This window comes from Lepisma saccharinum, chromosome 1, assembly GCF_977018435.1.
Source record: "Lepisma saccharinum chromosome 1, izLepSacc3.1, whole genome shotgun sequence".
In the NCBI taxonomy this organism is placed as follows: Eukaryota; Metazoa; Arthropoda; class Insecta; order Zygentoma; family Lepismatidae; genus Lepisma; species Lepisma saccharinum.
This window is the reverse complement of record NC_139229.1, coordinates 146,718,923-146,746,565: the sequence shown is the minus strand read 5'-3', so window position 1 is coordinate 146,746,565 and position 27,643 is coordinate 146,718,923. Positions and strand designations below refer to the sequence as shown.

At 41.8% G+C, this 27,643-nt stretch overlaps 1 protein-coding gene across 9 annotated transcripts in view; it reads left to right on the top strand.

Annotated features, from left to right (window-relative positions):
* Ih (hyperpolarization activated cyclic nucleotide gated potassium channel Ih) overlaps positions 1 to 27,643 on the top strand; it is a 773,850-nt gene that overhangs the window by 519,044 nt on the left and 227,163 nt on the right. The gene's annotated exons all lie outside the window — the stretch shown is intronic.

Genomic DNA, 27,643 nt, shown 5'->3' with positions numbered 1-27,643 from the left:
CATTTTTGTATTTGACTTTGGTTTGAGTCTTGGTTTTTCAAGTCAAATTTATGCACAGAAAGGCTAATCGCAACTGGACTTGAAGTTTAAAGTGGGATCCGAAACACTATGTGCGTCCACCGGGTATCGAACCCGATACCTCTTGATTACAAGGCGTCGACGTTTCGACTACACCGTTGGGGAGGCTACTTGTATATTTATCTAAGTGAAGACTTAGCAATATGAAGCAAAATCTCGAGTTTTCGTTGATATTTCTCTATATTTTTCGTATCTCTTTCCTCTGTGCCCAAATACAGTTCTGGAAGCAGTGGGAAATATTATATCTGCTTCTCTAAGATACACTATCTACACGACTGTGAGCTACACTCTACTTGAGTGTTGCCTCAACCGAAACATGCTTCTCCACCCTCCGACGTCTCAAACACTTGGTTATGATCCATTGGGCGAAGAGCGGCTCACAGGACTACCTCTACTGGACATTCATTTTCATATAATTCAAAGTGTTCACAAGATTAGACTTCCTCTCTACACACTGGCCTGGGAATCTCTGGAGCAATTAGGACTCGAGAGGACTCGACGAATGAACACGTGAGAAGGGAAGTGAGTGAATAAAGGGGAAAAAACGCGGCTGCAGCTACCGGATGTTTTAATGCTTTGCTCCGCCCTTCTCTGCCGTTATGCGCGGTCTTGCACCAGAGATTTCCGAGAAGGACTGTAGATGTTTTTCTTTTGCCTTTGTTTATTGTCAAGGTCCTGTGACTTTAAAATAATAACCCGTGGCACAACAGCCCATTGATGGCCCGGACCTAGCTACCGACTGCCGGCCTCACTCCCACCTGGTTCTACTCTGAGGTGGGAGATCATCAACCAGTTACGGGGTGACGTGTGGTCCGCACGACGAACCCTCAGTCTTTGTTGTAGGTTTTCTATTTCAGAGTTACGCTACTCATTCAGAGTTCCCCAATTTCCTCATGATGGTAGGTGGCCACCGGTCCCATACACTGGCTGAAATCTCAGGAGAAGTTTTAAGCTTCCCCCAGGAGAGTCGTGTCCCATAGCCGGAACCCAAAGCACGATGCGTTAGACCTCATGGCTATGGTGCGGGACCCTATACTTTTAACTTGCGTCATTTTTTTGTTTATGTTAATTAAGACGAAAACTTCTACTTTGCTATTAACTGTGGTAGTCTAATAGAGCCACCGAATCGCCTTCCCCAAAACTCTGTTCCGCCCCTGCTTGTATAGTGGAACCACAGGCAAAAGAACCTGCGCAGACTCGCGACTCCTGCGCATCGTTCTGCCGTGTGGAGGGAAGCGGTAGTGTGGAGCATGCCTCCTTATGGTCCGAGTTGAACCGTGTAGGGAAGGGAAGGTGCGCGGAAACTTTTGGCCCAAGGTTATTTTCCTTGTAGTCGCTCTACACCAGTGAAATATTAGACTTTCAGTGTTACTTATATATACGAGACAGGAGAGTATGAGAATAAAATAAACATGAATGTAATGAACACCGTTTCTGGATAGTTTGCCAAACGCATCCATTAAATCTTTGTAAAAATTCAAAGCAAAAGGAAGCCTGAGCATCAAGGATCTACGAAAGGGAAGTTGATCAACCGAGAGAAAAGTTTTCGTCTCTCTCCTTGCAGTTGGCAGCCTTGCTTAACCCGAAAAACGGGTACCACCAGAAGGAGGTCAATTGATTTTTTCCCCCCTCCACAAGGGTCGTCAAACCGCCAGAGTCTGAATTGAGTACGAATTCTCCTCCTCCTTCGACACAATGCTCGGAGGAGAACGCGTTGAAGGATGTCCTCCGAGTTGCTCTCCTCCATTTCGCCAACCTCTGAATGGATATTGAGACAGATGATCCTCCTCGCTTCCAGGCAGCGTCGCCTTTGTTGTTCGTCGTGCCCGTGCAGCGCTCTGCATTCCGTCTGGTATCTTGTTCTCCGTTGCTACAGTCTTGCAGTCTCTCCAAAACAGGAGAAAAGATGAATTGTTCCACGAGATTATCTTCCGACTTCCCCTTAATCCATGATTCCATTAATTTTAATCTTAATACAATAGTGCATTTGCGAGTGGAGACAAAATCACACGAACATGTCGCAAGTATTACAGGGCAGAAACCTAAAGAGAAATCGAGATCTGATACAGCTTACAGAAGGTGTATTAAAATAAAAATTCCTGCCAACCTTTGTGGCGGAGGGGTTAGCACAGTGCTCTTTGACGCCCTGGTTCGATTCCCGGTATGGACTTGGGTATTATATGTCTGTAGCTCTTCATAAATTTCATCATATCACTCATCATCATCGTCGCTATTACCCAAAAAATGGCAGGAAAGTGACGTAAAATGATCTCATTAAAAGATAAAAATTATTCCGCTAGATGGCAGTGAACGTATTTCGAAACAAACCCAGTTAGGTTTCTAGAAATTGTAATACTTGCATCATTTTTAGTACATAGTAATTAAGAAAAAAATACAATGAATCAACTCCGAAATAACCAAGTTCAACTGTAAGAAAAATATGTATACCTTTCATCCTAATGCAATGTGTCACTCAAAACGAGGGTAATGATTACAATATACATTAACATTGTAATATTGTAATATATTGGCAATTACCTTTGCGCTTCGTCTGTGATCTGTTAGCGCACCTGTTCTGCCGCTGAAGGCGTTAGTATCGTTAATCCATGCGAAAATTTGGTTTGCTTTATCAATACATTTGTGTGTAAAAGAACGGGATTTTTCAATCTCAGCCAGAATATTTCATACTGCTTTGAACGGAATATTGAAATGCACATTTAGAAATTTGGACGGGAATTGCAAATCGCAGATCGCCTATAAGCAACGTGATATTTTTTTACGTAACTTTTGGGCTCTTTTTAGACTAATCGCTATTATGGTTGAATGATAATGATGATTAGATGAAATTGATAAGGGAACGCACACAACGTAACACTCATGCTCATGCCGGGACTCTAACTCTGAATCTGTGTTGGCAATATAGTTCGGTTATCGAGACAAAAATCTTTTCATATTCTATTACTTCCAACCTTTTGCTAAAAGAGATAAAACGACTTTTTATCTCTAATACAACGGATTAGAAGATACTCCAAATCAGACTTGCAAAATACACTAAAAGCAATGCTAATGAAACGCATTACTTTCGTATCCATTGCTTAATTCAGGCGTAAATGTAGATATAGTATATATATGCATGAAAATTCAATCTCCTATTGAGTTAGGTTACTATCACTATTATTATTAACAGCAATAAATTAATTAAAAACTTGAAATTAAATGGAAACAGCATTATAAATTCTTTCTTTCTTATAAAAACAGTTTCCCAAGCACCCACACACACTTTTATTGCTGTCTTTACTGAATTTTCACTTTCAGTAATTGAATTGTTAATGCAACACATGTACTAATCAGTTTTTCATTCTACAACAAATTTAGAATGTACACCCGACATTTAAATTAACATACATAAACTGTCGAAAATTTTGTCTTGTCCATGATTGTGTGTGAGAATAACGAAAGCTTACAGTGGTGGAGCTTTTCCAATTCCATGAGCATTCAATTAATTAAGATATCACTCTCGTTAGCAAAAAGAATAATACGTGAGAGATTCTTAGAATGCACAACAGGCATTTGTTGGTTTTTATACGTACATAAACTGTCGAAAATTTTGTATTGACCATGATTCTATGTGAGAATAACTAAAACTTACAGTGGTGGAGCTTTTCCAATTCTGTGTGCATTCAATTAATTAAGATATTACTCTCGTTAGCCCAAGAATAATACGTAACATATCGTTATTTCTTGAAACCGAGCTTGGATACAACTGCCAATGTGATGTCAGTCAATGCTACGATGATCTTTGAAAGCACGACACAATATTTAACTCATGAAAGAGTTTACATTTTAAATTGTTACCTTAGACTGTGTGTACACAATATTGATGGGGAAGACATGCTTTTATGCGATTCCTGTAATTTCGATCATTATCATGGCACATGGTACAGAGTTTTCATCTTAAACTGTAGATTTACTCCCTAATTAGCTTACCGGAGCACTCGAGTTTTTGTCCCTGTATGGTAACAGAAGACTGTATCCTATATTTCAGGCAACCAAAATTACAGAAGTGTTGAGTGGGTTGCGTACAATGCAGGCGTTGTACAACAAGTTTACAAATTGCCAACGCTTTCGAAACAAAGATCCTGGGTGAAGGTTTCTTTGTTCAAAAGTGTGAATTGTCTATAGGCCTCGCGCGACAACTTGAGCTCTGGGGAAAGTTGAAATCCGGGGGGGGGGGGGCAGCATAGCACAAGCCTCGTTTCCAAAGATGCTCAATATCATCATATCATCAGTCATCCTCATCTTCACGATTTGCCAAAAGTGGTAAGGAAAGCGAAGTAAAATCAATGAATCCAATTTGGATAAAGGGGTTATTAGTTCATTGATTGATTTTATTTATTTTTCTTCGCTTTTTTGCCACTTTTGGCTAATCGCGAAGGTGAGGATGACTGATGATATGACGAAACTGATGAAAGGACAATCGCAAAGAACACCCATGGCGAGGCTGGGATTCGAACCCGGTACCTATGACGTCGAAGCACACTGTGCTAACCACTCTGCCACAAACCGCAAAAATTGGTTATTAGAAGGCTTGTAACAATGTTGTGGACAATATTGTACCTACACCTATCAAAGAAGTTGCGAGAAAAAAATCATTTTCGATTTGGGGTCACTATAGAAATGTTTACGTGATCTTTGTTTTTCTTATTAAAGAACTGATTCCAATATGAAGGTTAGTTTTGATGGAAAAACAGATATTATTGTAATATGCGCGATTTCTTAATTCTGCCGAAACACTGGAAGAGCCGTGTATTATTTAGACGATTGATTGATTGATTGAATTAGGTTATTTTACTTCGCGTTTTGTGCCTCTTGGCTAATTTGCGAAGATGGGAATGAGTTATGAAATGATGAAATTGATGAATGGACATTCACAAACATCCAAGCCCGAGCGGGATTCGAACCCGGGACCCTTGGTGTCGCAGCGCGATGTGCTAACTACTCGGCTTATTTAGACGAAACACATAAACGAGCATGATATGGTGACAAAACGTGGCAATGTGACAGAGACCTTGTAGGTCTTCTACCGCCAAATGGGAAAGGTAGGAGGCTTCTGATGGCAACCATTGGTATAACGCAGTTTTCTGTGGCCATCCGTAAGTAAAATATTTGGGGCCCTTAGTGAAAAAAAGTATACCATGACGTATATACGCATTCATGATGTCAAAAGGATGGACAGACGTTTTAACTCAAACACTTACATTACGAAAAGGAGATAGAAGAAAATGGGGGGAAGAGAATCTTCCAGCATTGCAAGGAAAGCGAACATGGCTGTAATTGGATAGAATAGCGATATATTTTTGCCAATTAAAACAGCGTAGTGTGTATATACAGCTTTCCTAAGAAATGCTCTTGGTTATCAGGCATTCTGGTAATATACAGCGTGAGCATAAAAACACTCCCTGATTTCAAGATGTCATAAAATTAATAGTTACTTGAATATATTGATAAAATTGATATCCAAAGCTCAGTTAACTCAAAATATTTTAATATCTTTCTCTTCAGAATACCTAGTTGTGACTTCGGCAGCTAGAGGGCAGTGACATCGAAAATGACGTTCACCCCGCAGCAAAGAAGCTGGTGCATGTTACAAATTGCCAAAACAAGCCGTGTTGGGAGAGTGCAGCGTGCATTTAAACGGAATTTTGATGTTGATCCACCAACACACAAATCCATTTTGAAGTGACATAAAACATTTGTGGATAAAGGGTGCATTTGTGATCAAAGAAAAGAACATTCAGGCTGACCGTCCGTCTCTGAGGAAATTGTGGAGCGTGAGCGAGAATCCTTTGTATGCAGCCCGAGGAAATCAACACGTCAAGCTAGCATGCGCCACAAACAACCGTAAGCAAGATTTTACTGAAGCGTTTGCTGTTTCACCCATACCGGCTGCAATTAGTTCAAATGTTATATCCACAAGACAAGGTAAAGCAACGTGTGTTTTGCGAGATTATCCACACTTTAATGGAGGACGAGGACACCTTTCTGAAAAGATCATTTTTAGTGACGAAGCGACCTTTCACTTGAGTGGAAAAGTGAACAGGCATAATGTTAGGATCTGGTGAAGCAAGCATACGCATGCCACTCTTGATGTGCAACGTGACTAACCCTTGGTGAATGTTTTTTGTGCAGTGTCAGAGCGTCGAGTGTACGGTCCGTTTTTCTTTGAGGAGCCAATAATCACAGGTGAAAGGTTCTTAACAATGCTACGTGACTGGTTAATTCCTCAACTTGCTGCAGAGAGAGTTGAATACATTCTACAAGATGGAGCGCCCTGACACTGGCATCAATCTATACGCAGCTTTCTGAACGACAACCTCCCACACCGATGGATAGGACGAGCTGGACCCAAAGATCAAAATCTATGCAAGTGGCCGCCACGAAAACCGAACATGACAGTTTGTGACTTTTTCCTTTGGGGGTTCGTGAAGGACCAGGTATATACATACCTCCACTACCCACAACCCTGAATGATCTTCAGGAACGCATCAGTGCAGCTGTCAACTTCATCACACGGGATACTCTTGAGACGGTGTGGTTGGAGCAGGATTATCGTCTCGATGTTTCCCGCGTAACAGGTGACACGCACATTGAGTGATTGTAATTCCAATGAACACCACCAAAAACTGTATGAGTTTTTGCAACTAGTGTGAACATTTCCACAGAATATTACTTTTGGTATTAAAGTTATACCCTTTCAAAACCATGGACTGATTTTGTGCTCACCCTGTATATTTGGAATAGCTAGAAATTAGTGTGGTTGCAAACACCGCTTTTAAAGGGCGGAGAACTCATTATGAGGATTGTCACTGCCTTCGCGGTCAACTCGAAAACTTTCTCTCCAGAGCTCAAGTTTTGGCGCGAAGCCTAGTACATAGTATCTTAAGAACCGGGAAGCTGTTTGTAGGCGGGTAAAGTTTCCTTAAAACATTGCTTACAAAATTGTGTCATTTTTTGTCCAGGAATAAATCGTTCAATTTTTCCAACTTGTATTTTTATTCTTGTTATTTAGCATCCCTTTTCTGAGACTTTTGACTCGCGACGATGAAGATGTGTAATGATTATGGAAATTGATGAAGGGCCATTCACAAAAGGAACAGGTAATTCCAGTTCTCGATCTAACCTGAAACCTGCAGGGAACTGATCGTGAGCACCACTCGAAAGTCCTCGGCCACTGAGGCAGCATCTTAACTCGAGTCACGTGTTTAGTATCAGATTTTCGTTCTTATCTTTACATTCATCTCGAGATTATCTTTATAGTGTATTGACGATATGGGAAGAAAGAATGCACCGATCGTTATTGTTATATGTCACTAGCTACCTGGGCGTTCAGTGATCCACTCAAGATGTCGTCAAAGATTTATTTGTTTGTCAGAGTTCGTTTTCAGCCCATTTCATGATCAGATAGGCTAATTGGGATTGGACCTACAGTTTAAAGTTGGATCCAAACCAATGTGTTCCCTCCGGTTATCAAGCCATCGGATAGGCCCTACGATCTCGTGACCGATGGTTCCAATTTCAAGTTCTTGTCTGAATTTATCATCCTCACCTTCTGATTATCCTAAAAGTCTGAATACAATTAGAACATAAATATTCATCTCACACTAGACGTCTGTGATTCTAAGAGCCTAATACGAGCTGCCAGAATTCTGACACGACAGTGGGTATGCATATGGCAAAGGCACGAAAATAATTTAAAAAAACAGGAGGTTAAATTCTGTATTAAGTGGATTGATTAGTTGGAAATAACATTTCAGTTGCGTCAACACTTGGGTTATTTACCCCGGAGATAAGCGTCTCAATAGCGAAGCATATAAGGGTCATGCCTCAATAAAATAAAGCGCACTTCATCTTGAAGGTAAAGGTATGAACTCATTATCAAGCTAGAAGTCAATGAGGGCTAAATTTTCCAAAACTACGATAAAAACTGATGCTGTATAGGAATATTCAGCACACATAAGGACATACCATATCCCTCGCAGAGAATTATCATCAACGCAGGTGTGGATATCGGAGTTTCTAACCTTCAGAAATGTAGTTTCCATGGCGAACGGAAAATTGGGATTTGAACTTGCGGAACAAACAAGCGCGGTACAATAAAAACCACCAAACCACTAGAATGTCATAGTTGCAAATCTTAGAAAGCTCGTCACTATTTCGTTTCAATACAAGTGGACCTTCCAAACAACATAGTTGCTAACACTGCCGCCCTTTAATTTAGTTGTTCTGCGTTCTGTTCCCAGTAGACACACACTGCACATTGTACAGATCCCACTGTAAACTGACTCCAACTCCGATTAGCCTTTCTGTGCGTAAAGCAAGCTTAAAGCAAACTATGCGTTTGTTTACGCTGCGAAATTGCTTTTCGTCTTTAAGGCACGCATTCGTGCTGGATGCCAGAGTGTTGGCAGCACCAGTAGCCCAAGGCAGTGGAGAATCCTGGAACCTGGGCGACTAATTAAATATCCAATCTCGTTACCGTTCGTGTGCTGACGTGAGTGAGAAGCCGGTACACGTTAACACCGCCGCAGAAAAACATCGGCATGTCCCTTGTGGAAAGGCAAAGTGGAAAATACAGATGCAGCGTGGATGGATTTTTCTACATCGCGATTGAACCTTAGTTAAATATTTATAATGATCATCCAGTCGCTGGTATCGATTCCGCCACATGCTTTGGAAGTTTAAAAATCATGAAATGCGGTGGCGGAAATGTTTCCGAGCTCGCGGTACATGTTGGAGCGTCTCTTCAGAGCATTTTATGCATCATTACATGCTGCTTTCCACGAGATCTGAAATGCTGCGTGTAAATTTAAAGTAGAGGTAGCATTATTCGAAGAATTCGCACTAAAATATGAGGTTGGTTTCCTGATCCAGTATACGTAAAAAAATATACTGTATTTTCTATTGAACAACAGGCAACTTTACTGAAACGTGTTAAATTTACCGTATTGTGTTTGAGATCGTGTTGTATTTTCAGACTCCCAATTAGCTAAAAGTGGCAGGAAAGCCAGGTACAATACAACAAAATCAGTTAACATTTTACAATTTATTCTAATCATATAGGAAGGCTTACGTAAGGAAGTTTCCACAAGTGACCCATAACTGTGTCAAACACTAGACCAAACAAAGAAGGAAACTACGTCATCTCTTCTACGGTCTACTTTTTCTTGCTACATAATCTCTTGTACAGCGTAAAGCCTCCTTCCGAGTGATTACTCGGAAAAGCTAATGTAACTTCCCACGTAATGTCTCCAACCTCGTATTCTCTTCAACCGCGTATTTCCTTCCATTATACGGCCTCTTCTACCAAGTACCTTACCATATTATCATTCCTACCCCGTAATCTCTCCTACCATATAATAGGGGTGTAAGGGGTGACCCTTCCACTTAGTACAGCCAAATGTCAACCTCACTTCCACGTAGTACACCCTGGTCTGCATTTTGCAGACTAACGAGGCTCTGGCGTCTGGGTCCATGGTAAGTATAATCCTCTGCGGAACTTGTGTTGTGTGCCGTCCATGTGTGTTTGTCCCTTCATTTACTTCATCTTATCACCTTTCATCCTCATCTTCGCAATTAGCAAAAACTGGCTGAAACGCGAAGTAAAATAAATCAATTCAATCAATCAATTCTACTATATAATACCCCTACTTACCACGTACACTCTTCTACCGCGTAATTTCTCCTACCAAGTAGGCCCTTCTACTGCGTAATATCTTCTTCCAAATAATCTCTCCTATTTCGCACTATATACTACTGCGTAAACTCTCCTACCGTTCTACGACGTACCTTCTTTCACAGAGTAATCCCTTCTACTGCGTAATCTATACTAACGCGTATTCTGTTCTACTGCGTAATCCTTTCTACCCCATACACTCTCCAGTGGCCGCGGTAGCTCAGTCGGTAACGCGTCTGACTACAATGCTAAAGGTCCCGGGTTCGATCCCCGGCCGGTTCAAATCCGGGAACTTTTCTAACGATGGAAGCGGCTCCGGCGCTCACCCAGCGTCGAATAACATGGGTACCTGGGGGAAACCCTGGGGGTAAAGGCGGTCAGGGGCGTGATGCTGATCACATCATCCCCACTCACGACCGGCGTGGTGCTATGCACAGGGGAGCACTTTACTTTTTTTTACTTTTTACCCATACACTCTCCTACGTGATGTCTTTTATCTTCGCTTCATATCAATATCTTACAATACGTACATTGATCGTAGACTACAACAGACAGTTATATTATCTAGATCATTTATGTTGCATGAAGTTATTATTCGAAATATCTTCCGGCCCAGAAAAAAATCATCTTTCATAGTAGTTTCTGAGACAATAATCTCCTCACGTCTGTCGCAGCTTTATTACCCTCGGAACGGAAGATGAAACAACTCAAAGAAGGGAATGACACTTCAATCACATTGTTCAGCTTCCCGTAATACGGAATTTGAAAACCATACACAGCCTCACAGATTACATTTATCCGATTGCCTTCCCGACCTATTTTCACCAACTCTCTCTCTTTTTCCAACCGGTGATGCATCGGGGGAAAAGTGAAATCGTTTTTTAAGCACCGAGAAACGAAGATGAATAGTCGCCACAAATAAACTGTTTCCATAGCAACCTGCTGGAATATGATTCCCTCTGTAGTTTTTCCATTTCCAGTTCCAGGGAAAGAAAACCCCGCAAATCAATACCTGCATACATTCCTGTCTCTCCAAATCTCCATTCCATCACTAGTTGTGACGTGCGTCAAAAAAAAAAAAAAAACATGACTGTTGTTGTCGAACTTTATTTATTTTCCTACATATTTTGCTCACGTATTTTGTTTACATATAGGTCAACTGTAGAAGTAGACGAAGTCACTAATGTAATGGAAACAATGAGCGGAGGGGCTTGGTGGACGCGTACCCCTAATAGTCTAGAATGTGTGTACGAAGAGGGTAAAATAACATAAACTTATTCGCCCACCACAAATCATGCATGTATCTCCCTCCGCATATATCGTCCTAATTATTTTTAATGCTCTTACATATATATACAGTCATACTTCGAAAATATCTCATTCTGTGTGTTGCTAATTCTTCTCAATGTTTTTGCATTACAGTTATATTTCCAAAGGTTTGTCCATAGATAGTCCCGCACCGTGGCTGTGCGGTTTAAGGCGTCAAGATTTGGGCTCTGGCTACGGGATGCGGGCACGTTCGAGTTTCCTGGGGGGCTGAGCGTAACAACTTTTCTCTTGAGATTTCGGCCTGTGTATGGGACCGACAACCACCCACCGTCGTGAGGAAATTGGGGAGCTACGAATGAGTAGCGCAGCTCGGTCACGGAATCCTACAAGAACGATTGGGGGGTCGTCGTGCTGATCACACGTCACCTCGTAACTGATTGGATGATCTCCCACCTCGGAAGGTGGGAGTGAGGTCGACAGTCGGTACGTAGGCCCTGGCCCTCACGGGCTGTTGCGCCACGGGTTATTATTGTCCATAGATACTACACTCCGAAAATACATTACTATGAATTAGATTAGGTTATTTTACGTCGCTTTTCTCCCACTCTTATATAATCACGAAGATGGATGAATGATGATGTGATGACATAAAAAAAGATAAAGTGCTCCCCTGTGCATAGCACCACGCCATGAAGGCGTATAGGGGGTGTGGGGGTAACTCCCCACACTTTCTTGATCCGGTCGTGAGTGGAGGTGATGTGATCAGCATCACGCCCCTGACCGCCTTTACCCCCCAGGGTTTCCCCAAGGTACCCATGTTATTCGACGCTGGGTGGGCGCCGGGGCCGCTTCCATCGTTAGAAAAGTTCCAGGATTTGAACCGGCCGGAGATCGAACCGGGGACCTTTAGCATGGTAGTCAGACGCGTTACCGACTGAGCCACCGCATTGATGAAGGAATACTAAACACCCTTGCCAAAGCTGGGATTCAAATCCGGAACCCCTGGCGTCGCAGCGTGATGTGATAACCACTCCTACACTCGGAGAAGTTACCCTTATTCGTACAAGTTAAACAGATGCTTCTTAGTGGACTAAAAATTTTAGTATATTTCCAGAGCCTTCCTGATGGCGTAGCTGTAACGTGGTCACCTTGTAATCAAGGGGTGTCGGGTTTTATACCGTTCGGAGGTATGGTAATGGTTCGAATCCCCACTTTAAACTGTAGATATAGTCCAGATTAGCATGCATAAAGTGGACTTAAAAATCAAACTCAACAGAATATTTTCCATAGAAACGTTGCTCCCTTTGTTGTCTCTTTCACTAACACACACACACACACATACACACACACACATATATATCAAATGTGGATGTGTCAAAGAATGTAATTGGCATGAAGGCGATCAAACCTAATATTTTTTGCTGGTACATGCTTCCTTTCGACGCTACGAACCCTCGAAGAACGGTATTTTATCCTGTACAAGTACGTATGCAAGCATGAAACTAAGATTCACGGATGCCACAGACGCCGGAAAATTAATTTTCTTGTATTTTTGTTGCTATTTTATGAATGCTGCCTTTTAGTCCCTGATGTCCAATTGCGATGATGAGGATGAAGAATGAATTGATTAGTTACTCAAGGGTGTCTTCCTGTAACCCAAAACTGACACGGAGATTTCTGCAGACCATATTTCAAGTAACAATAAAGCAGAGAGTTACTGTTGAAGTTTGTCAAGTGGTTAGCTTAATTTACAGGAGATGGATAAAAATATGGAAAAACCACGACATCAGAACGGGTGATATCGACGCAATTTTTCCACTTCAAATCGGACGATGTGCGACATTCTTTTGTTTTGCGCCGTGAGATAGTACTCTGTCTGACTGGTGGGAGTCGATTATTGCACTGTAGATAGCGTGCAGTGCAGTTGATATTGAATAATGTCAGAGCTGACAGTGTTTCAAAGAGGGCAAATTGTTTGTGCCCGCCTTGCAGGCGCCCCTGTTACCAAAGTAGCCATGTTATTTGGCGTATCGAGAGGGACTCTATCTAAGATCGTGATGACATAATAATGTGTCCGGAAAGACATCATCAGATAAACACCTGCGTGGATAAAAATGTACACTGAGTGACAGAGACAGAAGGACCTGAGGAGGATTGTGACCATCTTTTGCATGAAGAATGGTGCAAGATCTCATTACCCACCATCCAGGACTTGCATTTGTCAATTCCTCGGAGACTGCAGCCCGTTTTAGAAGCTAAAGACGGTCCTGTACTTTATTAGCTACAGCATGCCGGCTCTTCTTCTCAAGTGTTTTCATATTTTTGTCCATCCCCTGTACATCGCTTATGTGTATCGTTATGTTAATCGCGACAAGGAGGTGAGACTTTTCACCATTAACTTTGGGATTGGAAAATGCTGCAGGGCTATTCAAAATACAAGATTCCTTTTAAAGTACTGATGAACTTTACACGAGTTATTCTTCAGGATTAGTAAGTCAGTGAGTAATAAAATTTGCTTTCCAGTCTGTCCCGAAACCACACAGAACTTGATTGTAGAAAATAGTGAACTGAAGATTTCGGAACTTCCTGAACAACCGTCGTACATACACAACCTCGTCCTGACCAGTAGTTTTTAACTCGCAAGGGAGGAGTGGAGCCGAAATGTAATATTCATTAAAACTCGCGGTGCCGAATAATTGTTGTGCTCTGTCGACTAAACTGTTATAATTTAAACAGAGAAAAAGTAACTCGTACACAACGAGACGTGACAGCCTTTCTACCGTGTACAGTCCGCATGAATTATTCCTATCCTCTAAAAGCGTCTAGACTGTTGCAAATACAGCGCCCTCAATTCAGTCGGTTCAACCGCGTACAAGCTAACGACCGTGAAGGATCGAAGTGGTATTGAGTGTGTTCTACACGCTCTATTTTTTGTAATCTTATAATCAACGGGAAGCTGTTTCGAAAATCTGCCGGGCGCCTGGGTAGCAATCATTTCCTGATTTAAATATGAGAGAGTTTTCGACTCTTCTATCCAAAAGAATTACATTTACGCCAGGCCTCAGATCAGGATCTGACACTGCCATGAAATTTTTACAATAGTCTATTTTCATCCCGGTTCAGTATTCTGTCTCGGACTTGTCTGAATTCAGGCCGCAGTCTAGGATCGAATCCTAGTCTGAAAGTCGAATGCATTTGTTTCCCTCCATCTTCAGCATTGAAGTAATACGCGTATAATTTCACGTCACAGTTACCGCAGTTGTTATAATAGTGTTTATCCACTTTGAAGCAATAGGAGGTGACCGCCCAGCACTATTTAACATACAACTAACATCATCAATCGAATGATATCATGCAGCCCCCTCCCCCTCATCAGAACATACCTACTCAGAAATATCTATATTATTAACATACTTTTAAGGTGTCAAATTAATAAAATATTTATAACTATTTCTTGTGTATGCATTTCTAATCTTGCTTTATGTACGAGTACAGTAGAATACCTTTTTTGGCTGGATTTTATTCTAAGGATTTAATCTTGGAGGCATTTAGTACGAGGTATCGCAAAAAGAACATGTTTTGGAATAAGTGTAATTGATCCCCATCTTCGCAAATTAGCCAAAAGTGGCACAAAAAGCGAAGTAAAATGAAGCAAATCAATCTATCAATCAATCTATAGTGAATAGGGAGATAAATACAAGCGTTCATATTATTGATGGTGAATAATTAATTCGTGTTCCATGAAGTGTGGCAATACATCTAAATACTCGAATCCCTGAAACGAATACGAAAAGGTATATCCCAGTAGCGTGCGGTGACCATTTAGATAGCCGAAGCACTGAATATATAATTTCTAAATAAACAATAGTACATCAAAAGGACCTTGATAAAAACACCGCACGCCACTGCTTTGCGGCATTTTAGTCTTTCACGGGCTCCTCTCGACACTTTCGGGGAGTATAATTATCCTGGGAGTTATGCAAAATTCGAATTGCTTACCTTGTATGCACGCCACTGGTATATCCCCACACCCAATAGTATAATTCTAAACAAAACACCCATAAATAAGATACTTGCATATGAAGATATAAAAATTAAAGCAAAGATCGAGCAATAATCTGAAATTTCACTGGAACTTCCTCCATCTTAAGACCAGTGTGCTATTCTGAATTGAGGCTTCAGTTCAGGATCGAACTCTATCCTGAAACGTCAATGGCATTTTCTCCAAACCTTAGTTAAGCGTGCTGACTAAGCCTCGTTTGAATTCAGGCATCAGTGCAATGTCCAAATCCATGGCGAAACTTAAATTAGACATCCTCAGTCCTCAATTCAGGATACTTTCTCAGACTAATTTGTCTTCAGTACTCAATTCATGTTAGAACGCCAGACTAAAATTTCGATGCGATTTCCTCCATCCTCGGTTCAGGATGCTTTCTCAGACTATCAAACTGAATTCAGGCTATAGCCAGTCTAAAACTTACATGCAATTTCTTCTTTACAGGTTCTAATTACCCTTCTCTCTCTTTTTCTCTTTATCTTTATCTCTCTCTTTCTCTACTCTTTATTTCTCTTTCTACCCCGAGTTTATTTTAGTTCTCTTTTCACTCTCTTTTGTTTTGGTACTTTTTCTCGCTCTATTTCTCTCTCCTCCTCTCTTTCTCTCTCTCTGTTCTTTTTTTTTCTTTCTACAAACCTTAAAACATTACTATCTCGCGTTAACACATGAACGTGATGTCACATGATTTTTAGCACAAATATATATATATAATCAATTTAGAACACAACTATTTCACATTCATCCCCCCACAGAAAACTTTCTACAGGCGTCCATGGCTGTCACCTTGTAATAAAGAGGATACCGGGTTCGATTCTCGGTGTAGAAAGTTCTTCAGGTCCAACTATAAACAGCTCGAGTTTCAACAAGGCTGTGCATACAATAGACTTTATCACAGACATTCCATTCAGTTGAATCGGATATTTCCTAACATTGCGTTCGTCTTGGAAGCATTGGATTGAATGAGGCTCTCAAGGTGAAGCGATACTGCCAACACGTAACCGGAAGTAACGTTTGTTAGATTTCGTTTGTTCGGGTCCTTTTTTTCTCCTGACGAGGCTTCTCCATTCTCAGGAGGAAACGTTATCTCATGAACATGTGCAGCAATAAACATCTCGTGATCACAAGGTGCGTGTGTGAAATAACATAAACTCTCACACGGCGTGTGAAAATGTGTATATATGGAGGAAACATGATAGTTCCTTGAATTTCCACATACAACTCTAAGATAATGATCCTTTCCAAGGAAAATAAGTATAAGTCGTTTCTTCATCTTCTCGCAGTTCTTTGTGTGAGTAAGAATTCAATGCAGTCTTTCGTGAGAGAAAGGCATTGCAGTTCTCATCCAATAACAAACGTCCGCTGGTGTAACTACCAATCAAAGAGTGCCTCACCATTCCTTTTTCGGAGTACTTGTACCTGTTGAACCAGGAAAATATTGTTTACATATTATTGTGTATCAGTAAATTACTATTTGTAACGAATATACACACTACAGCCTTATGTAGTGTGTCGCTATGTAGTTATCCCACTGTAACTTTTAATGTATTTTCCAAAGGAAAACACTCTTGCAGAGAGCCACATAGTGAAATATGATATGCATCAATTTTGAGGTGTAAATCGGACGTCCCCGATGGCGTAGTGGTAACGTCATCGTCTTGTAGTGAAGGGGTACCGGGTTCGATACCCTTTCGGATTCCACTTTAAACTGTAGGTTTAATCCAGATTATTCTTTCTGTGGATAAACCGCGTTTAAAACAAATCTAGGTGTCAATGATGAAATGTCTACCCTTTATTCATTTTTGACATTTTCTAAAGCCCCGTGCCGACCGTGACGGATTTAGCACAGCGTACTAAGACACCAGGAATCCCGGATTCGAAACCCAGCCTCGACATGGATCTTCTTTGTCAGTGTCCCTTCATCAATTTCATCATATCATCGCTCATACTCATCTTTGCGATTAGCCGAAAGTGGCAGAAAGGCGAAGTAAAATAAAACAAATTAATCTAAAGACCCGTGTAGAATCTACAGCGTGTTCCACTTGGAAGGATCGAGAAATAATTGACAATTTGAAAAGTAAATAATGGTTTATTAACATACCCTTTTACATACCTTGATGTAGAAACTCTCCGAGTTTAGGAAAATAGTCAATGCAACTCGATGTGTGCATCATGAGTTGCCCTGCAGATATCTAAACGGTCCACATTCTTACCATCGCATCGCGAGTCTGTTGCTCCACTGAATAGTGCCAATTACACATTGGCATGCAATACAAACGCGTGTATTCACTATTGGTATACAAACTCGGAGAGTTTCCGAATCTTGTAAAATGAAAATCATAATATCTTTCTCTGTTTTTAAACTGTGAGCATTTATTTCTCGATCCCTCTAAGCGGAACATGCTGTATTTTAGGCAGTATCTCTTAAGAAATTGGATTGTCTTCGATTTTTGATTGGGACATTGTTAATAGAACTGCTAATAGGAAATATAATAACGCATCAATTTGGCATTTCCCAAGTCTTTCTGCTCACCAAATTAAATATGTATAGCTGGATCGGTTTAAGAGATATCGCAACATTAAAATATATCGATTTGTTGACTTTCGACTTCCGTAACTTCAAGGTTTGCTCCCGTCGCAACCCTTCAGATCACTTCCGAATGCTCGTTTCGTCTCGACGTCACCCTTGTGACTTGAGCTGCGTGTACACGAAACCCAATATTAAAAGCCCAGAGCGATGCCTGCAGTTTGGGGTAGGGGGTCCTCAGCCCCTGTTATAATGACTCCCCCCACCCTTCCCTGTCGCGAGGAGCGAAGGGAATCGCCTCGGGAGACCTCAACTCCGCAGGTCCTTGGTTCTGAGTTGTTTGCTCGTCTCTCCAGCCTCTGGGTTCGATGGGTCTTCAAGATATTGATCTGTTATGCCTCGACGCCCCGTCTCTTTGCATCTCGGCTGAGGATCCGCGTAAATAGACGGCTTCAGGAACTGGGAGCATCCTCTTCGAATGGGAACGACGTCGTTAGGGCCTTTCGATCGTGTAAATGAGACGTGGGAGTATAATATATGCTCCAAACCTGCAGTCAGGTTTTTCATTCCTTTAAAACTCAGTATCCAGTTTTGGCAACAGTTAAGAAATGCGTTAAAATTCCCCAATCTTGTTTGTTGCTTTGTTCATATTACTTCGCATCGCTTTTCTATCTCTTGAAGTTAAACGTGACGATGAAGATGAATTCATGAAACAAGTGAATGAAACGCAATCAAGTTTCAGAAGTATTCTCCATTCACTATAAAATCAAAGTTAATGTAAACAAAACGATGTGACTTCCTTGTCTGTGTTTTAGTTCTGATACACGTAGCTATATTCCTACGCGCAAGATTCCTGCACAGCTGCCATTGGAACAACGAATAGGATTTCTCATAAGCCACGTGTAGAAAATAGTACTCCTAGCAACGCTATCACTCCGCCACTGAAGCACTGCAGCGGATAAATGAAATTTACTTGTAAAAATGTAAAATGTCACGTAATAAACTGAGCCATGTAAAAGAAATATGGGCATTTTACTTGTAAAAATTACATGCTTTTACAGGTGGGGGAATCATCCCCTAATCCCCAGTAATACAGAAACCCTAATTTATCGGTATTTGAAAATTATTGCACATCGGTAACGTTTGTTAAAATACTTCAAGATGTGAGATGAATTTTTAGAATGTAATATCCATTTAATAACATTTTGAAATTGACTGACTATTGACCACATTATAAAAATAAAATAATGAACGGAGTTAACAGATACTAATGGTTATTGGTGCAATGTGTTGTACAAAAGAGAAATATTGACAAGTATTGACAGATTTTGCGTAAATAAATATATTAGTAACACGTTCTGAGCTTTGTCAGCGACGTCAATCAATGTATTAATTTAAATATTTCGGATATGTATATTGAAAGGTTACGCTGCTAAAACCAATATTTTACCATACGAAAATATGACTTGGAATTTCTGCGTAAGGTTTCATTTTATTATCGGGGTAGTTTCCGCTCTTAGTGTATCAATCCCGCTGTAGAAATTTCTAGAAGCGGTGGAAGAAAGTATGAGGTTGGTCTGTGTACTGCTCAATCTTTCTCCGCTTAAGGGAGTTTGCAAATTTAGCTTACTTTATTTATTGAGGAGGCTAGGGAACAGTGGCCAATTTTAAATAACCATTAGATAATGAATAGTTATGTAGGCTAAAATGAGAAGTACCAAATGATCCTGCTGAACATGATTTTTTCAAAGCTAGTTATCATTTAATGGTCCATTCTCCGGAAAAAAAAATGAGTGTACAATATGTACGACTTCCTTTTTTAGGGAGCTTGGTCCAAAACTCATCAGGGTATTGTAGAATTGCTGTGTTTCTCCGAGTGAAAATTTCGTTAGTGGATGTTTCTGACGGGCCATGTCATCTAACGCAGTTCCCTTACCTGCTGAATTCGCGTGTCTTTTTCGTGAAATGGTCTCCTTTGCTTAATGAAAATGAGGCGGATAGCCTGTAGGCCGCAACACGTGGAACCCATTTCGTCAACGTCACCGCAGTTTCTCTGTGTGACGTCACCCTTGACAGTTTAGGTCTCGGTATTCAAGAGCCTGTCATTGTGGACGGGATGGTTTCGGGAATATTGACGATTCTGAGCACTGGACTGGTCCGGTGTGTACCATGAAGTCTCTCGCAGTTGCTGCACTGGGTGGTCTCCAGCAAAGCTAAATAGATTACGTGAGAAATTAACGATTTGTAAATCACACACACACACAAAGAGAGAGAGAGAGAGAGAGAGAGAGAGAGAGAGAGACTGATTGAGAGAGAAAGCGATAGCTAAACAGAGAATGAAATATTTGAAGAGGAAGAAAGAGAAAGATACACCAGAGAGATGCAAAATGAAGAAGTATAGAAAGAGAAAAAGAAAGAAAGGTAAACAGATGAAGGTAAAGAGAATGAGAGAAAGAAGAACAAAACAAAGAGAGAAATAAAGGGAGAGAAACAGAGGATGAAAGAGAGTTGGAGAGAATGAATGAGATAGAAACATAGATAAAGTGTTTGAAAGAGAATGAAATAGAGAACAAGAAAAATAAGGAAACAGACAAATGTAGAAAGAAAATGAAGAACCATGCAAAGGAAAAGACAGAAACAGAAATGCATGAAGAAATAGAGAAAGTGATAAACAGAGGAAGAAAAGGAGGTGGAGAGAAAGAAAGACATAAAGATACATAGGAAGACAGTTGGAAAGGAATGAAATTGAGAAGAAAAAAGGAAAAACAAATATAGAAAAAAAGATAGAAACAGAGAAAGAACAACAGAAAGAGATAAAATGAATGTTGAAAAAGAAACTTAGTGTCAATGACCATCGAAGAATTGGCAATTTGAAAATATGTTGTCCACCCTTGAGCCCATTCGAACGGAATTCTCTGACGATAAATCAATTTTCCTATCATATCATTTGATCATATATACTAGAAATTGTGTAAAATGTAAAGTACTCCCCTGTGCTTTGCACCACGCCATGAAGGCGTATAGGAGGTGTGGGATTAGGGCCCCACACTTTCTTGATCTCGGCCGAGTTGGGGGTGATGTGATCAGGACCGCGGCCATGGTCGCCTTTACCCCTCCAGAGTTTCCTCCAGGTACCCACTTTATACGACGCTGGGTGGATGCCGGAGCCGCTTGAACAGGTAGAAATTGTGTAATGAATGCATTTTATTTCTGTCACTTTCTTTATAAGCATTAAGTTACCCATATACGGACCATTTCATATCTGCCATCTAAAAATTTCTCCCTAGGTTACAAATCAGTTTGAAAATTGGGTTTCTCTCCAATACGTAATAGGTAATGAAACATATCAAGAAAACTGAAGAGTTTATCAAAAGAAAGCGATTAGAGCAAATATAATTGTCTCGTGTCATGATTAGTGAATAGACGGCATTACAATTTAGGAAAATCGTGCTTAAATTTGTACATATCCAGTATTTTTTAATGAACTCCTCGTTAACTGTAAATAATAACTCACCCACTTAGGCATATACACGATGAACTGTCATCCCCTATGGCCCGCTTCTGACGGCGTGTTTTTGCTGAGGTAATTTTCATTTTATTTTCTGACCTGCGAAGTACCTGAATCCAACACATTTTACATTCCGGATTTTGTTTATGCTTGTTTATTTGTTTGCCAACGCAAAACAATCTCAAAACGTGCAGATTTTCTATATTTTTCATTGGTTTGTGGGTTGCAGCTTGACAGGCTTGTCGACGCAGGAAACCACACATACGGAAATCGCACATCTAGCCAGGCATATATGGAACAAAATGACAACTGCACGCATTTGCAGGTATAAAAATAATGTCAGAAAATATCAAAGCGGTTACCTAAAAATAACGAAGCAGAGGTTGCAAACCTGTCAGGTTCCGATGACCAACAATTGATTGATCGCACTCTCTCTCTTTCTCTCTGACATTAATCAAAATGAAGTCATTTGTTTCGAATTACGTCAACAAAAGAAATCCCAACCCTGAATATAACGCTGATGATCGACCTACATTCTCCCCTCTCACCTGCTGTTCGATTTTTTTAAAAATTACGGTCCCGAAAAGCGTCTCTCAGTTGATTAATGTGTAGTAAATTTCGCGGCTGAAATTAGATACCAGACATAGGGAAAGGTGGTGTCTAGTGATATTATTACGGGCATGGCACAAGTTCAAAGTCGCAGACATTTCCGTTGTCGTTGTTAAGCCACCCCTTGTAAAAGGCACCGTGCAATGATACGGGACGTGAAGGTGAGGCTCCACACGTTCTCGATCTCCGTCACTACGCTCAATCTATCTTTTACCCTGTGGTTTGGACTTCACAACGGTTTTTTTAACTCTAATATTTCATGAATTAGCGAATGTTTAAGCTAATTTCTGTGGGTTGATAATATTACTACAATTACCTGGAAATTTTAAGAAAGAAAATTCAGGAAATCCAGATCCAACAAACCTAAATTTTTGTTCCCATAGCAACGCCAGTATTGCCGAACTCTAAAGCGTTATTCAACTTGTGAATAGGAAAAAGTACGAAACATGCACATTTGAAGTTTAAAACTAATATGAATTAGATATATTACATTAACAATGAAACATAACTAACTACCTAACTCTCTAGCCTTCTTAAAACCGAAGGTTCATGGCTGCAGCAACAAAGGCCTTCCATCCGTCCCTATCTTCAGCAACGTCTATATGCTCTTTTCCATCCCTACCGATTTCCTTTAGATCCATCTCAACGTTGTCCCTCCATCTTCGTCTTGGCCTTCCTACAGGTCTCTTACCATCAGGTTTCCCAACAAGAATCCTGTAAACTCCTCTTTCCTCTCCCATTCGTGCCACATGGCCTGCCCACCTAAGTCTTCTTGATTTAATTATTCTAATAATATCTGGACATGAATACAAATTATGTAGTTCTAAATTATGTAACCTTCTCCACTCCCCTGTCTCCTCATTCCTTTAGGTCCAAAATATTTTTCTAAGAATTTTATTTTCAAATACTCTCAATTTATGTTCCTCTTTCAATGTAAGGGACCAAGTTTCACACCCATATAATACTACAGGCAAAATTACTGTTTTGTATATTTTAACTTTTAGTTTCTTAGATATTAAACGAGAAGACAAAAGTTTATGAAGAGAGAAGTAACATGCATCTCCTGAATTAAGCCTGCTTTTTATTTCCTCTTTAATATAATTTTCACTTGTTAATATTACTCCTAAGTATTTGAATTTGGAAACTGGTTCAAACGAGTTGTTATCAATAATTAGATTTTGATTATTACCTAACACTTTGTTTCGGCCTGTAAACATATATTTAGTTTTCTCTTTTTTAACTTCCAAACCTATCTCTTTAGCAGTTTTGAAGAATATTTTAGCATTATTCTTAATTGTATTTATATCATCCCCTAATAAATCTACATCATCTGGATATGCTAACAACTTGCTACGCCCCTTGTGGGTACGTACTTACATGTTATTTACCACGGCTACAGATATCTTAATCTCAGGGGGATAGGTTCTTTGTTTGAGAATTCCAAATAAGAAAGCGTTTTATAGCCAAGAGGATATAGTTAAATGCGGATCTATATTCTGAGAACTATACAAAATACAGAGAAAATATATGGCGACATTGAAATATACATATATATGTATATAATCGAAAATTTACGTCGGTTACATTCCTCTTGAAAGGAAATCTTCTTCTTTCTCTTCGTAATTATGGAAAGGCTTCTTCTTCTTTTCTCTCTTGATTATAGAATAGGCTTCTTCTTCTTTGATTATGGAAAAGGCTTCTTCTTCTTTTGATTATGGAAATAAGCTTCTTCTTCTTTAATTATGGAAAAGGCTTCTTCTTCTTTTCTTATGGAAAAGGATTCTTCTTCTTTTCCTTTTGATTATCGAATAGGCTTCTTTTCTTTTGATTATAGAAATAAGCTTCTTCTTCTTTGATTATGGAAAAGTCTTCTTTTATTATTTCTTCTATATATAAGAAATCTAGTTGCGTCGTCTCGCTTCCTTTTCTTTATGCCCTATACAGGGTGATTCTAAAGGTATAGTACAAACGAAAACCACAGATACCTCCCATGAAATAGAGACGAAAGTTCCCCTTCCACTTTGCCGAGAGATGCCTCCGTGAGGAGCTAGACAACGCCGAAAACGTGTGAAAATGAACTTCACACCTCTGTACAGCCAGTACCAGTGAAGATAGAAAGGCGGAACAAACGAAGTCAAAAGGAACACCAAAGTCGCCCATCCGAAAAACACTAGGCGGCAGCTGCGCAACGCATGCGCATGGGGTTCCACAAAGGAAATAGGAGTGTCCCGCAAGACAAGTGAAGGGAAAGGGTAGCGATCGACAACGGTAGGGAGAAAAGAAGCTATGAAGCATGAAGTAACAATTGCACAGCGGGAAACAAACACCATGACTGAAGCAGTGCAGTCGAGAAAAGTAGTGCGGGGTTGCAGAACCACGGGAGGACGACGTAGGATGTAAAAACACACCGAGAATGCAAGCAAAGTGGTCCGTGACACTCGACAGGCAACAGACGCGTACATGGTTCGGGGCAGAAATGGCGGCGCTGGTGGTGCAGCGCAAGGGGAATCCCCAAAACACAGTGGGGAGACACCGCAGCAAGAACAAAGCACGGTTCAACAAAAGAGAAAGAGGACCGGACGGGGAATGGTACCTGCCAAGGAGACAACAAATGCGGGACGAAGGATTCCCCATAGCAGCACCGAGGGGATGTCACACAGAGGTCGTGCGCCAGCAGGACAAACACAGCAACTACGGGCACAGGAGGTTATTGCTAATGAAAGGTGCACGTACAGATAGGACCACGTACCCCGTACTGACGTTGTAACAAACGTCGTGATGGGGCCCAATCAGCCTCTTAGAAATGAAGCCGGAGGCACATCGCTGGGTGGGAGCGGGCGAAAGGCTGCTGGAAGGTCGTACGGACCCCACCACTCCGTATGGTGGACGACACTAATGGACGAGGTCGGAATGTTTCCATCCCGATCACCAGGTCCATCGTTCCCAGACCTGACGCGGCTGCTTGCTTCCGAGCGCAACCCCAGCCGAAAAACTCGAGTCCCTCCTCGGCCGCAGCCTTCCGCTCCGAAACCAAGCGTGGCCTCACACCACCGCAGCCGCACACTGCCGCGTGGGTGAGAGCCCGGGCCGAGCAAGGCTGGACAGATAAACTGCGTGGGACAATCGTGTAATGAAGCTACGTGGGGGTATGCACGTCTGTTCAACTGCTGGGTTACCCCACATTGGTGTACACAAACACCACACGATCGTACGTAGTGCTCCCCGTCGGCTCGAGCAAGACGGACGAAGTACGTGTTGTGGGTGAATGGGGCAAGAATGAAGGACGCTACATGTGTTCCACGATGACAAGGCCCCACCTGACGGCAGTGGTCAGGTAGTGAGAGCACAGGCACGGGTGGCTCAGGAACGTCAGCTGATTGTACCACAGCGCCGTGCGGACGTGTGGGCTGATTGGAAGTGCAGCGTCAGGGAGCGTGTCAGTGAAAGAGCCGGTGCGGTGGTGGTGTGCTTGACGTACGACAATTGAGTACGTTGTTTCGAAGCCGTTGTGACCAGTGTGTGTGTGCCACCTGTGCACTGCAGTACAGTATTCCATAATTGGCACTATCCTCACCGTACCATGGAACGCTACACATTTGTAGAACTGAGGGACATGCATTTTGTCTACGGCCTTGCAGATGGCAATGGCCGAGCAGCTGCACGCCTTTATCGCGGACGGTATCCGGAGAAGCGACAACCCGACAGCAGGTTGTTTTCGAACGTGCACCGTACCCTTGGTGAATCGGGTGTGTTACGTGCAGGCCATCATGTCGGTCACCCAAGACATGTGCGCACCGCGGCGGTCGAGGAGGACGTACTTGCTCGCGTGGACGACACACCGTCCACTAGCACCCGTAGCATTGCACGTGCAGTGGGAGTATCACAGTCGACAGTGTGGCGTGTCCTTCATGATGATCTGCTGTATCCCTATCATCCACAGCGAGTCCACGCGTTGCAGGCTGGGGATTACCCACGACGTGTGGAATTCTGTCAACGACTGTTGCAGTTTTGTACCGACGATCCCCGTTTTTTGCGCCATGTGCTTTTCACGGACGAGGCAACATTCACCCGTGAGGGCATCTTCAATTGCCGAAACAGCCATGTGTGGGATTATGAAAATCCACATGCAGCAGTCGAGGTGCACCATCAGACCCAGTTTGCAGTGAATATCTGGGCAGGTATCATCGATGAACAGATTATCGGTCCAAACCTGCTGCCACCATGTTTAAATGGCCGCCTCTATCGCACCTTTCTTGCATCAGTCCTTCCAGAGCTGCTAGAAGATGTACCCCTCAACGTGCGACATCGTATGTGGTTTCAATTGGATGGAGCGCCTGCACATTTTGATGGCACAGTGCGAACCCTTTTGCACCGTACCTACCCACAGCGCTGGATCGGCAGAGAGGGCCCCGTCCCCTGGCCCGCCCGTTCGCCTGACCTCACACCAATGGATTTCTTCTTGTGGGGCCATGTGAAAACACTCGTCTACGAGACCCCGGTGCCTGACAAGGAAACATTGGTAGCGCGGATACTTGCAGCATCGGCCGAGGTGTGTACCATGCCAGGGATTTTTGATAGGGTTCGCCAGAATTTCCTGCGACGCTGCAATGCCTGCATTGAATGTGGTGGTCGTCAATTTGAGCAACTTTTGTAACAACGTCAGTCCGGGTACGACTACGTACTATTCCTATCTGTAAGTGCACCTTTGCTTGGCAATAAACCTCCTGTGCCCGTAGTTGCTGTGTTTGTCCTGCTGGCGCACGACCTCTGTGTGACATTCCCTCGGTGCTGCTACGGGGAATCCCTCGTCCCGCATTTGTTGTCTCCTTGACAGGTACCATTCCCCGTCCGGTCCTCTTTCTCTTTTGTTGAACCGTGCTTTGTTCTTGCTGCGGTGTCTCCCCACTGTGTTTGGGGACTCCCCACGCGCTGCATGTGTTTGTTTCCCGCTGTGCAATTGTTACTTCATGCTTCATTGCTTCTTTTGTCCCTACCGTTGTCGATCGCTACCCTTTCCCTTCACTTGTCTTGCGGGACACTCCTATTTCCTTTGTGGAACCCCATGCGCATGCGTTGCGCAGCTGCCGCCTAGTGTTTTTCGGATGGGCGACTTTGGTGTTCCTTTTGACTTCGTTTGTTCCGCCTTTCTATCTTCACTGGTACTGGCTGTACAGAGGTGTGAAGTTCATTTTCACACGTTTTCGGCGTTGTCTAGCTCCTCACGGAGGCATCTCTCGGCAAAGTGGAAGGGGAACTTTCGTCTCTATTTCATGGGAGGTATCTGTGGTTTTCGTTTGTACTATACCTTTAGAATCACCCTGTATATGTTTTCTTTCCCTTTCCCCGTTTCTTTGGCAAACGATACAAGCTATACTTATATAAAGGAGTAGGGTCGACTAAACTGACACTAGCGCCACCTCCTATGTAACGACCAAAGGGGAATAACCAGGATCGCTAATAACAAGCGCTGCCAATGGCCCAGTGCGACTAAATAAGAAGCGCAACCGTAAAGTGCTTCGGGGCGTCTAATTGACCACAGCGCCACCGGGGAACGGACAAATGCAAAAGCTGACGATGTTCTCCTCGTCAGAGGATCAAAAAGAAATTGAGATACATTTCTGAATTCATTTGCTCGCTTAATAAATTTCCTAAACGTTTCATATGCGGCTATATTCTTAATTCTTTTAAATTACTATATACATTCTATTTACTTCTATTATAGTATTTGAACTCTTCTTTTATATATTTCTCAATTTACTATAATATATATAATCCCTCTTCTCCGCTCCTAGTTTGTACAATGAGCTCTGCTCTTCTTTATATGGCGTGCTGCCATCTATCGTCGATTCCGAGAAACCATTCCTC